At 39.9% G+C, this 13,845-nt stretch overlaps 1 pseudogene; it reads right to left on the bottom strand.

Annotated features, from left to right (window-relative positions):
• Positions 1-1,834: 1,834 nt before the first annotated feature.
• LOC148049214 (homeobox protein Hox-B5 pseudogene) lies at positions 1,835-2,349 on the bottom strand (annotated as a pseudogene).
• Positions 2,350-13,845: the final 11,496 nt, after the last annotated feature.

Here is a 13,845-nt window from a genome sequence, read left to right as displayed (position 1 = left end):
AACTGTAATAGCATGAAAGATGAGAGAAGGAGAGAGGAAGGGGAGAGAGGGAGAGAAAGGGGGGGGTTCTCCAAAAAAAGAAAAATAGTTTTTAAATACATATATTATCACTGACCACTGTCCTTGCATATACTGACAGGTTTAATTAATTGCAGCAGTTTTCTTTGGTCAGCAGCTAAATTATTTGGGCATATGTTGGATAGATGCTTGAGGTAAATAAAAAACCAGCTGCCAATATATCCATATTTCATATTGTGCCAATATAATATTTTTGAGAATCTTCTTTTTGTTTATAGTTCTTTCAGCTTGTTGTTCAAACAATTTTTGGCTGAAAAAAAAGGTATAATACATCTTCTGTTTCATTCAACCGCCCAGAATTGCTGTGAGTCTGGTAGCATACAAATTAAATTAAATTAAATTATGGTAAGACTATGTAGCAGCTTTTGTCCATTTTTAAAAAATGCTAAAAAGGAAGCTCTGCTTTAGCTTTCAATCTCTTTCAAAACACCACTGAAAAGAAAGGGAGGAAGGGCATTTCTTCTTCCTAGCCAAAATTCTCCAAACCCAAGAGTTTAAGAAAGAAAGAGCCTACCCTGGTGCAAAATGAACTGGCTGACTTCTCTACTCTGCATAGTACCTCAGGACAGAACAATATGGAGGAAATGAGTTTTTTTCCTGCCCTTCTTTCATACATTTTCTTTGGTTAGAAAATAATTGGTGTATTAAGGGGTGAAAAGCAAGTATTGATAAGGAGGGGGGGGTACTAATGAAACATAGTCATTGTCCACATAACATTTTGTGAATGAAAACAGCTTGTTTGCACAATAAAGCAAGATGACACACACACACGGGCTTTAATCAAAAAAGACCTGGTGCAGTGCTTAGTATGCAGTATTGCAGGCTAATTCTGCTGACTGATTGCAATTCGATTCTCACCAGCTCAAGTTTGAATCAGTCTTCTATCCTTCCAAGGTCAGTAAAACGAGGACAAAGATTGTTGAGGGCAATATGTAGGGTGACCAGACGTCCCGCATTTGGTGGGACAGGTACGCCTTCTCATAATTTTTCCCGCGTCCCAGGCTATTCCCAAAAGATCCCGCTTAATTTTGGCCCCTTCTTCGACTCGCTCCCCTGCCCATCCGTTGCCGCTCGCATGGATGGGGTAGCATAGCGAGTGAGTGGGCGGATGGGTGGGGGGGCGAGCTCACCTTTCCAGCTCCACTTCCAGACAAGCTGTGGGAAAGCCTCAGCGAAAAGAGCCACCTGGGGCCGCCGCTTCTTCTCCGAACTCAGAGTAAGTGATGGGCGGAGCGAGTGAGCGGGCAGATGGTGGTGGGATCACCACCCGCTGCACTGCAGCTGACTCACCCTGGGCCGGGCGGGCTGGGAGGCTTTGGGCATCCGGGCGGGAAGAGCACGGAGGAAGGCAGAGCGGCGCTCGACGCGACTATGCTACTTCTGCTGGAGGAGCCCCTAGATAGGGAAGGCGGGTGGCAGGGCGGAGCAAGGGAGTGCAAGCGGCGGATCCTGGGCTCATATGCAGATGGAGCTCTCCAGGCACAGGAGCGCTGGAAAAGTGCTCCGCTCATGCACCCACCGGGACGGAGCATGCTCGCTCGCTCGCTCCAGCCCTGCCTGCCAGCATGCTAAAGTGCCGGCATGACTTTGAAGTGCTGGCTTGCCGCTTGCCTTCCACGTCGGCCCGCGCGGAAGGCAATCCAGCCCTTCAAAGTCATGCCGGCAGTTTAGAACTCAGCCGCCATTCAGCGAAACATGTTGGGTGGGAGACAAGAAGGCTTTATGCGGCCGGCGTGGAGGTGGCATTCAGCTCCGTCTAAACTTGGGCGCCACTATTGGCTTGAGAACCGTTCTCTTCGGTTCGCGAGGACGCGCTGGTTTCGTCTATTTCGGCAAACACGGTGACGCTAACTGCGCCAACAGAAGCTACTGGTTGGCGTGGGAGGATCCAGCTGTCTTGCCTCCATGGCTTTCGTTGACGCCGCCACTACTGGTGCTGCTTGTGCAAGGGAGGGATTCGGGACAGGACAAGGAGCAGCTGAACGCCTCTCTTAACCTGCTTTCGAGCGCTGCCTGGGCAGAAAAGATGCGAGAGGTCTCCCCAACCACTCCAAATTGGCTGGAGGAGGAGGAGGAGGTGGTGGTGGTGGCTGATCCACTGATGCTCAGATCCATTCCATTGTATTTATATCCCCCGTAAGAGCCGGCGTGCATGTTGCCTGGATCTCTATAGGGTCCATCCATGGATCTGCCAACCCCATAATTTAACAGCTGATAGTCTGGGGCATTAGGGTAGCATCCTGAGAACGAATGTATAAAGTAATAACTCATGTGGGTTTATATCTTGGAGGGCTTGATTTGTGGGGTTTGTGGTGGTTATAGCCCCCGTGCTTGAGAATTTATGATGTATTAATGAGTTATAGCGGTGGTGCCTCCCCCTCCCCCTCCTCCACTAGGAACACCTCAGCTGGGCAGGCAGGGGTGCTCAGCTTTGCCAGCTTCAGCTCAGCCGCAGCGTAGGTCAGCAAATTTTAAGAAGAGTCACTGGACAGCCGCTTGTCTAAAATGGATAGGATCTCCTGCTTGAGGGGGGGAAGGACTAGAAGACCTCCAAGGTCCCCTCCAGCTCAATTCTGATTTGACCAGAGCCCTGGTCAACAGTTGCAACACCGACATTGTGGAATGAAGGTTGCAATGGCCATTGCAAGCCACTAAATGGACTTTCCAGCCCCTGTTGTCTTTCTTAGAGAAGAATGCAGAATACTGGAGCTGGAGGTCATCTAGTCCAACCCCCTGCTCAAGCAGGAGACCTGATTTCATTTCAGGCAAACTGTTGTACATTATCTTTTTCAAAACCTCCTGTGATGGATCACCCACAACTTCTGGAGGGAAGCCATTCCACTGGTTAATTGTCCTCACTGTCAGGAAATTTCTCCTTAGTTCTAGGTTGCTTCTCTCCCTGGTTAGTTTCCATCAATTGCTTCTTGTCCTTCAGGGGCTTTGGAGAATAGGTTGACCCCTTCTTCTTTGGGGCAACCCCTCAAATATTGGAAGACTGCCATCATGTCACTCCTAGATCTTCTTTTCTATAGACTAGAAATCCACAATTCCAGCAACTGTTCTTCATATATTTTATCCTCTGATCCCCTAATCATCTTTAATCATCTGTAAGAGCCAAGGTGGCGCAGTGGTTAAATGCAGCACTGCAGGCTACTGCTAGATCAGCAGGTCAGTGGTTCAAATCTCACCGGCTCAGGGTTGACTCAGCCTTCCATCCTTCCGAGGTGGGTAAAATGAGGACCCAGATTGTTGGGGGCAATATGCTGACTCTCTGTAAACCGCTTAGAGAGGCCTGAAAGGCCTATGAAGCGGTATATAAGTCTACTGCTATTGCTATATATTGCTATCTTTCTTGCTTTTCTCTGCACTCTTCCCAGAGTCTCCACGTCTTGAGACTGATTGATTGGTCGATTTCAAGTAGCTTCTATCCACCTCAAAGCCACAAAGTGTTTCCTCCAGGCTCTTATCACAGATCACTTGTGTTACTAACTTATCAGCTGCAGTTATTCACTTAAGAACTGTGGCAAGAAAGGTGGTATAATGGGCTTAGTGACCAAAGTTACAATGGCATTGTAAAAAGTGACTAATGACCATTTTTCACACTTAGCGACCATTTTCACACTTAGCGACCATTGCAGCATCCTCATGATCACGTGATCAAAATTTTGATGTTTGGCAACAGTTACAATTTATATTTGTAAATTGCAGTTATGTTGAAATAAAAAAATTACAATACTATTTTTGCGTTATATGAAAAATTTTGTTGCTCCGTATAAAATTTTTAATCAAGCCCCCCACCCCCCACCCCCGGGCAAAGGTGTCCCTCTTTACCAATCTGAAAATCTGGTCACCTTAGCAATATGCTGACTCTGTAATCTGTTTAGAGAGGGATGACTGTGAAGTGGTATATATGTCTAAAGTGCTATCACATTGTTCTGATTAAAGGTTCCATCATCTTGAGAGTCGACCTGAAGTTCTCCAGCTGGACAGACATGGGGGATATGAGCTCTGAAGAGTCTCACATGAACCCTGTCTGACAAACTGTCTCCAAGATCTGTTTTTGGATCAGAACCCTTCTTTGTGGGAGGGGGGTGAAGAAGGGGCAGCATCTTATCAGACCCAGAGGGAGTGTAACAGGTCCATCGTAGGTAAGAGAAGAAGAACAAAAGACCAAGATGGCTCCCATCACTCTTTCCCACTCTTTAATTTTGGGACTGGACATTATGGAAAGGTGAGAATTTGAAGAACTATGTGAAATTATAAAAATATGCATAAATCATTAAAATCAAGCCTAAATAGAATTCTGAATTCAGAGAAGCATGTATTTAAGGAACAAGAGAAGGAAGTAGGGGGGAGTGACAATGAAGGGGTAGAAACTGTGAGAAATAAAAAGCAGACAAAAAACTCCATAGGGCTTGGCAGTGGTATAGGGGAAATTGTACAGGGGGATCTGTCCCAACAAAAGGGAATATAAAAAGCAGACAAAAGGTGTTTTGGAGGTTGACAATGGCATAAAGAAAATTGAAATAGGAGGTTACACCACAACAAAGGGAAATATAAATGATCTTTTTGATCGAGGCTTGGAGAAAATTGAAGAGGATGGACATGTCAAAACAAAGAAAAGGGAGAAGGCGGGAATAGAGAAGTGGGACAAAAGACTTACTAGGGGAAAAAATCAGACAACTAGAAATTGTTATATGGGAAAATATAAAGCTAAGATAAGGGGTTTATTCCTAAATATGACAATAAAATGGATTTGCTAACTGACTGAATATGATAATGGAAAGATAATTAAATAAAGGTTAAAACATATGGAATATGGACAAATATGAATCTGATATGGGGAGATTGTAAAGCTGAGGTTTGTGATTCACTTTTATACATGATAATTAAACTGTTGCTAATTGATTGAATATGACAATAGAAGGATAATTAAGCATGGGTTAAAATATATGAAACATGGACATATATTGAACTTTTAAGATGATGAACAAAGTGAGATGTGTACCGCTTGTTATTTTATATAGTAGATTAAGGGAATTGTAATGAACATTGAACAGTAAGGATTGCCATTTATAGACAATTAAGGGTAATCTAAACCAAGATATGGAAAAATGGAGAGGGAACATGAAATATACTTACAATGGGAAACTATTGAGATTTAAAAACAGAATTACAAAGTGGGGGCATGTAAGGATGTATAATTATATAAACATAATGACGAGAATAGCTGGGAATTGTAACCAGGTCTACATCTCGGCCAAAATTAGGCAGGGGTGTGTGTGTGTGTGTTTAAAAGTATAATAACTATATATGTATACCTTTTTGTTCTCTCTTTTTTAAAAAAGGAGGAAGATATATGTTAAAATTAAATATGTATACTGAAAAGGAATTATAAATACTATCAACATAAAATGGAGCTCGCTCAGAAGCTGAAATACACCAAGTAAATGAGATAAAGAGTGTGAAGTAGAGGAGAGAGTTAAGGGAAGAAGAGAAGAGGGATAGGAGAGAGGGCAGGGGAGAGAGGAGGAGAAAAAGAGGAGTGGAAAGGGGAGGGAAGGACAGAGGAAGGGGAAGTAGAGAAGAGAAGAGAAGGGTGACAGAGGGAAGAAAGGATGTAAGGAGGGGGAAGAGAGGGGGAGAAGAAAGTGACAAATATGGTGTATGGAGAGCAGAAGAGCCAATAATTGTTTTTGGGAGTTGATGGTAAGATGAATTGATATAAACATTTAATAATACAATACGATGTTGGCTATGTAATAGTATACATGTAGTTATCTGTTATGAAAATGAAAAAAATAAAAAAACTTTAGAAAACAAAGGTCTCATCATCTTGATGTTTTTGATATCCACACAGAGACATACACAGAGCCTTTGAGAGTGCTGTAAAGTATTTGAAGCAATACATAAAATCTAAGTGCTATTGCTACCGTCATTGTTTGAATTGGGCTTAGTTCAATTCAACAATACGTTTTACTGATTCAATATGACCCATACACTGAAAGGAAAGTGTCCTGTGGTGTCCAGATTTTTACATTAACTATAGGATTTTGTTGGAAGGACCAGTTATAGGATAAATGGTGTTTGAGAGAAAACTAGTAAAATGCACTCGGTAAGTACAGGTAGTCCTTGAATTACTTTTTCAGAGGCCATTATAATATCAAACCATCATTAAACAAACAGTCATAAATCCAGGATTAGCTGTAAAGATAATAAAGCCGATATGGATAAATGACTAAAAATAAAGGCTGTATCTTGATGGGAGAGGTTTGTGACCAAAAAGAAGTGCACACATACATACATACACATCTGAAAAAGGCTATTTAAAAACACTTTAAATACCTGAACTTTTTCCTCTGAATATACTTAGTTTTGAACCAGTGTGTTGGACGAAATATCCTTCTGGTTCAGTTCCAAGCTGGGGGAAAGGCACTGGAGACAAAATGAAGGCTGGAGGCTGATTGGGAAGCTGATCCATTTATTGATGAAGCAGAAACGTGTGATTCTGGGTAGCTTACCACATGGAGTTAAGAGAGGGTGGCTTTTATATCTTCCCTTGAGCTTTGCACTTGAACTTCCTGTTTCTGTGCAAGAACATGTATTCTATTGGCTGTTGTCAGACTCCTGTGGGACCATGTGGGATCATGCTTGTCTGAGATAAATGGTTGAAGTTGCTGGGTGATGCAATGCAGTGGACTCTGTGTTTTTTGCTATATAATCCTATTTTATCCTAGAGTCTTAATCCCATCACCCTGGAGCTGAAGGTCTTCTGTCTTGTGGACAGGATGGCCCAGTCTTCCTTAATGGGCACCAAATATCTGCTGGGGGCAAGGAGCTGGGGCTGAATTTCTGTCTCCCTTGAGATTTCTATTTCTCTTTTAGGGCAAATATAATATTCTGCATTTTTAATATTTCCCAAAATATTTCATTCTTCTAGGAGAGGGGTGGGTGCTAACTTTGTACAAGTGCATCTGTGCTTCTGCTTTTGTACTGCAGAAGTACTGGAGAATATCAACATAGGCATTTTTTCTTATTTTGGTTAGGGAGAAAAATAGCTGTAGTAACCCTATTCTCCTCTTTTAGACTCAAATCAAGCTGACTTGAAAAAAATCCAATGGGATAGCTGTCAGATTTCTTGTAGACGATAGCTAGTCAGTAGCACTGAAGTGAATTTCACCTGTGTTTTCCTTCTGCCTGTTCTTATTAAACAAGTGCAATGATATATTATTATTCTAGACACAGTAAAAAACAACTTGAAACTCTGAAGCAAACAAGAGGCTGAAGAGATTGAAGGAAACAAAAAAGGTGATGAAGTCATGACAAAGAAAAAACATACCTTTAGTTGACACACTTTGATTTATTGGGTTCTACTTTGCTTTGTTGGTAAAAGACTATTCTTTACCACAGCAGCTATCTCTAATATATAATTCAGCTGGATCTTAAGACACAGAGATGCCAGGCAAAACAAAAGAACTGCACTCAGGCACAGGTTTCAATAACATTCTCCTACATTCTCCTGTAGTATTTATTCTTCCAACATATGTATTTTAGCTCCAATTGCTCTTTATTTTAAAATTACTTTGTCTAGAACAGTGAATTTAGGAATGTCACCTCTGCCACGGAAAAATAAAATCTAAACCAACATCTAAATAAATACAGAAACCACTTAAAATGTTCTATGCGGCCAACTAAGAATTCTTACATGCCTTTTTCAGCCAATGGGAAATTAGATTTTAACCGGAACTAGCAAGCAATATAGGAAAAGATGCCAAGATCATTTGTTTTCATGATAACAATGAAAAATAAGAATAATTATATTTGCATTTGGTCAAACATGTCATAATGTTTATTATCTCTCTCTGCCTCTGCCTCTGCCTCTCCACCCCCTCCCCCAAGGGTGAAATTCAGCAGGTTCTGGAGAACTGGTAGCAGAAATTTTGAGTAGTTCGGAAAACCAGCAAATACTACCCCTGGCTGGCCCCAGACTGGGATGGGATTTTGCAGTATCCTTCCCCTGCCACACCCACCAAGCCCACAGAACCGGCAGTAAAAAAATGCATTTTACCACTGCCCTCCCCCTCCCTCTCTCTTCCACTCTTTAACAAATGGAAGGGTCATCTCTCTCTCCAGCAGCAAGAAATACAAAGAGAGGCCTGATAGCCATGCTTCACAGCTGTCCTCACCTGAGTAAAACTTTCCATCCGAGTAAAACTATTTCCCACAAAATCTTTTATCTCAAAGTCTGGTCCTTTCTCCATTTACACATTTTCCTCTAGGTGTATTTCTGAGCTTTTTCTATATTTTTGAGATTTTTGGAGAGATTTATTGCTGCTCATGGACAAGGAGCTGAAATCCATAGCCCTCACAACCCATAGGAAACCCTCTCACTCTTTTAAATTGTAGCTGTTATGCTGTTATAATTGGTATGCTACCCCAAGTCTTTGGATTTGGTAGCCTATAAATCCAAATAAGTAAATAAATGAGGATGAATGGGGAATCCCCACAAAAACATGCCATTTCCTTCATTTTACTGAATCATATTTGTGATGTTTATGAACATACTGTTTTAATTACTTAATTAAAGCCTGATTTTATTATGAGCTAGTTTTGTAGATTTTTGAATGGAAAAGAGTTACTCATGAGTATAATATAGTACAACAATGATTAACAAAGATTCCAAAAAGAGGAATTTAGTCTAAAGCTTTGATTTTCTGAATTAAATTATCATTTTGTCTAGCCTATTTCCTTACTGATAGTTTGACCAATTTTAGTGATCCAGAGAGAAAACAGGTGGATGGTAGGGGGAAAAATGGGATATTAGAATCCTAATGAGAAATCTGTGCAGAGACATTCAGTCTTGTTTATTCCCCGTTTAGTCATTAAGGCAAGTTACATTTGGATCAAAGAAACTAATATACTGAAGTTAATATGAGAAAATGACATTTCACACAAGGCAAAGTAAGCCCATTTACGTTACAGCTATTTTGATTCCTACATGCTTTGTTTATCACGTTTAAGGTCTTCAGTGGTTGAACAATTTCACATTAAATATATGCATAAGGTTATCCAGACTTTCCACTGATAAGATGGCTTCCATCAACTGAAAAAGTAGGATGGGAAAAAAATTCCCTAAAGCATTGTTTACTGAATCTCCCAAATGGGAAAAAGGCTGCTATCAAGTCTGCTACTAATTTGCTTTTCTTCAGGTGCTGCTTTGCTTTTCAATAAGCTAGAATAGGAATTAAAATAGAAGTTTGACACATACTCCAACTGTAGGTCTGTATGCAAGGCCATTTCCCATGACGTCTAATTCTCCAATCATGAGCATTTTATAATAAAATATTTTGTCAACATATTGAAATTAAAGGAAAAATCAACATTATCATTCTGAAAGCTGCTATATTTTTTGTTCTTGAGCATAGCCTTATTTAAGTCTCTATAAGGCCACATGACTCACAGTATAATTTCACCAAGTTATCTTTAAAAAGAAAGTCTAAGAAATAACAGAAGGCAACACACAATTAATCTGTTGGAAGTGTTAATTGTACTTCAGAATAACATAAGATATTTCATTTACATTAGATTACCCTCGAAGTTCTCCACTTCTGGTAACTTAAGTATCCATGTCAGCTTTTGGGTAATACAACTTGATTTGTACAAGTTCAAGAGTTTGATCTTTACAGAGAACAGATTGTGCTGTTAGTTTAAATTTAATGAAGATTAAGGCCTTGCTACAAATCTACTTCATTAGCAAATGCAATAGAGTCAGATAAATGACACATTGAGTATATAAACATAAGATACTTCAGCCATTGTTCAATGAAGTTTCTTATTAACTTTAAAGCTAATAGCAGTGTCTGGACAATTCATTTCCTTTGATTTATGGAATGAAACAAAAAAGTTAGGTACCTGTATATGTACCTTTATAACTATTCATACCTTCAGATAGTTGAAGATTGTACACAAAAAATGAAAAAAAAAATCTACTGAACCAGAGGGTAGGACTTGCCCAAAAAATTGTTACATAATAAATTTTATTTGAATACTACAATCGTGGTTTGCCAGAATTTTTCAGGCAACTTGATAACCATAATATAATCTTTAGAACTTGTTCCTTCATTAAATATGGCTTTTATTTGAGGAAAGTTCTGTTTTTATTAGAGATGTAAAGCAGTGGTACTATTCTATCCGTTTTGGGCAAACCAGTAGTGGTGGCGGTAGGAGGCTCCGCCCACCCACCCAGACATCATCATATTCCATTTTTGGCACTGCGCATGCACAGAAGGTGCAAACTGGTAGCGACGGTAAGTTGATTTCACCCCTGATGTAAAGCTAAAAGCAGAAGCAGCTCTTTTTCTGCTTTCTGTCTGCTTTAATCAAAACATTGTCTATGTGTCCCTGACATATAAAAGATCGCATGCTTCAAGTTTCATAAGGATCATTAACATTAACATCTAATTTCTAAAACAAACATGGCATTGATGAACAATGATAAGCTATTGAAAGTAGATCTGTGTATCTCCAGAAATTTTGAATAGCTGGTTTCTGTTTTAAGTTAAGTTTATATTCTCTGAAATCTAACATAATTGTATTTAAAATAAAAACAAGCAAAAACATAGAAAACATGGAAGTCCCTTTTGATTGATTTAGAGTATATTCCTATATCTCATATTAATTCAGGTGCATAGATAAGATTATCACAAGATAATATATTAACAAGGATTTACAAATATTTCTGCTATAAAATCATTATCCTTTTTACTACTATAGCAAGTGCATTGTTCCTGGATCAGATCTGTAATAGATGAAAATCCATAGGGAAAAGTTTTCACCATCATATTATGTATTGGTTCATAGAGAATGTGAGGCCATGGATTCTGGGCTCATTTGCTGCTTGCTCGAATAACTTCCCGTTACTCTCCTCAGGCCAAATTTAGTCAAAGAGACTAGGCATGTGAAAAACTTGTCCAGAAGAAAACTATATGGGACATTAATGGACTAAGAAAGATAAAATTATTTGTCACATTCATGCATTTTTTCCCTCTTTGGCAACCATAATATTATCTCATGTGCATGAATCCCTTTTAATCATCATCTGTGTCAGCACAGAATCAATGTTTTGTTCTTGTCTGTATATGTGAGCAGCATAAACTATTATGAAGTAATGGATAAATAGCTGTTTGAGGCATTAGAAAATCTTCCAGTAAGCAGATTTTTTAAGTATTACTCCAGAATATTAAGTGGTATTCTGCAATTAATTTGCAATTTGTTGCAGATATTTCACTTTATATCTTTATAAGATACAAGGCATCTCATGACTTTTGGGTCATTCTTTTCCCCCCACATATAACACAGGCTTGTGCCATTTCCTTTCACCTCACAGCTCTTAAGGTAGCCTTCTCCTCCTCGGCTGTGGAACTGTGGAGGCATTGGCACCATTGCTTTTCATTCTTGTGTGTCTCCAAGGGTCCCTTCCAGTGGTGAGATTCAGCCAGTCTGCACCAGTTCAGGTGAAGCAGTAGTTGAAGGAACCCACTGGCCTTGCCCACTCTGCCCCTCCCCTCCCAGGAGTCTCCACATGGCCCATTTTGTATGCCAAGTAAGTGCAGGGATTATGTGGAGGGTCTGTGAGGGCAAAAAATAGACCTACTGGAAGTTGGAAACGGGCCAGCTTCTGGCTTCCGAAGGATCTGCAGAGCCCAGGGAGGCCGTTTTAGCCCTCCCAGAGGCTCAGGGAAAGCCTCCAAAGCCTGGGGAGGGTGAAAGTTCCCCTTCTGGCATGGTGCAGGAGGCCCACCCAGTATCCAGGCAGAGAAGCGGTTGCTAACATTTTAGAATCCCACCACTGGTCCCCTCCCTCTAGAAAAGGACTTATCTGTTGACCTTGGTTCAATAGTTGCCTGATACTTTCCAATTTATCCCAATAGAAACTTACAAACAAACAGACATTAGAGTTTTAGAGCAGGGTAAAGATTTTTTTAAAGGTTGGGTTTTTGTTTTTTTTTGTTTAATGGATAAACAGCCATAGTGCTTAATTGGGGTCAGTCACCTACAATTCCACCCATCATCCCAAGAGATGAAATTCATAACAAAATTTGACCCTCAGTCATGCTCTATGAGAAATATTTACAAAGCGATGCAAAAAGTTGAGTAATTTTGCTTAGATGTTTATTTTTTATGAATGTGACATCCCGTGAAAACTTTTCATCTCAAACATTTCTTTGTTGAAAATAAAGGCAGTCATCTTGACCATGGGAAATAATCTTCAAATTCAAATTAGGGCAATACATTTAGTAGGCTGTCTTTTAAAGGTCACAAAAGTGTGGGGAAATAACTAAGCATCTTTTAAGATGATCAAATACTCTTGTTTTGCAAGAGATGAATGTTGCCAAACTAATGGAAAAAGCAATGAACAAGAGTTCAAAATCTCCTGATCTTCTTATCAGGTATTATAAAGAGCAGATTCACATACAGAAAGAGGAGAGGCTTGATTAGTTAGATATTATCTTCAAGACACAAAGAAGAATCTATGCTGATAACCTTAAAAAGGAATCTGGGAGAATACTGCAAACGTCCAAATTACTTGAACTAGGACTAGCCAACTTTGGCTGAAAGCAGGATGAGACCCAGTTAATACTGGGCTAGGAGACTGCCAGGAAACTCCAAGTTCCATCTGTTCCCTTGTAGTTTTTGTATAACTACAAAAACAGACCATGAAGTCACGAGCTGCAGGGGTCTTGCCCTACACTTATGATAATTTCAGTCTGTCTCCAGAATTGCTGGAAAAATAATAATAATAATAGTAAAAGGATTGCTATCACTTGAAGAAAAATAAAATAAAATAAATGGGTCATCTTGAATCCCTTTAGGTAAAACAATCAAGTATGTGGCCAAATGGAGAAAAGAGTAGAGAGATGGACAGTTTTTGTGTTATTAAAAGTAGGAAGATAAATTTTCACTTGGGTTTAAATACTGTTACCATTATTATTATTTCTTGTGGTGCTTTAATTTTTTAAACATTGCAGGAATTAAGGGTGGTACAGGGGAAATATAAACATTAATAAATAAATGTGTCATTCTGAAATTTGATGAAGAGAACCAGAGGAACAGGTAATCCATAGTTTATCCATAAAAGTAGTAGAACAGAATATTTAAAACCCTTGACAAATGGGCTTTATATTCTGAGTATTCTGCAGAATCTAAAAGCAAGTGTTATTCACTTACTTAAGTATGCTGCAACATATATTCAAGGAAAAGAATTGTTTTTCCATTGCCTTTATGAAAAGTGTAAGAAACATATATACATGTGTGTGTGTGTGTGTGTGTGTGTGTGTGTGTGTGTGTGTGTGTGTGTGTGTCTGTCTGTCTGTCTTTGGTTATTCAGGTTTTCTTCCATGTAAAATTGGAAGTGTCTTGGTGATGTTTCATCATCTTCAGGACGGTTTACTTGGCTTCGTGCTTCTAGGAGCAATGTGAGATCGCAGCTGTTTCTTCCTTTTAACTGCCAGTGGGGGCGTAAACTGATTGGGTGGGAGCTTGGCTGTGTTCTGATATGGTCAAGGTGTGTTCTGATTGGTTGGGGGTTTGTGCTTGGCTTAGTCTGAGTTGCGGGGGGATTTGAGCTGTTGCGCTGCGTTGCTGTTGTTTGGCTTCGTGTTTGTGGCCGTGCCAGCTCTTCAAGGTGGGTGTCAGTCTGTTTCATGTATGGATTGGAGGGGTTTAAAGTGGCTAATGATGCAGCTGCGGTCTGGCTTCTGGTCCTTG

Source organism: Thamnophis sirtalis, unplaced genomic scaffold (genome assembly GCF_051295495.1).
Source record: "Thamnophis sirtalis isolate CommonGarterSnake01/CBP01778 unplaced genomic scaffold, rThaSir2_p1.2 scaffold_2, whole genome shotgun sequence".
Lineage (NCBI taxonomy): Eukaryota > Metazoa > Chordata > Lepidosauria > Squamata > Natricidae > Thamnophis > Thamnophis sirtalis.
This window is presented reverse-complemented; position numbering and strand designations above follow the sequence as displayed.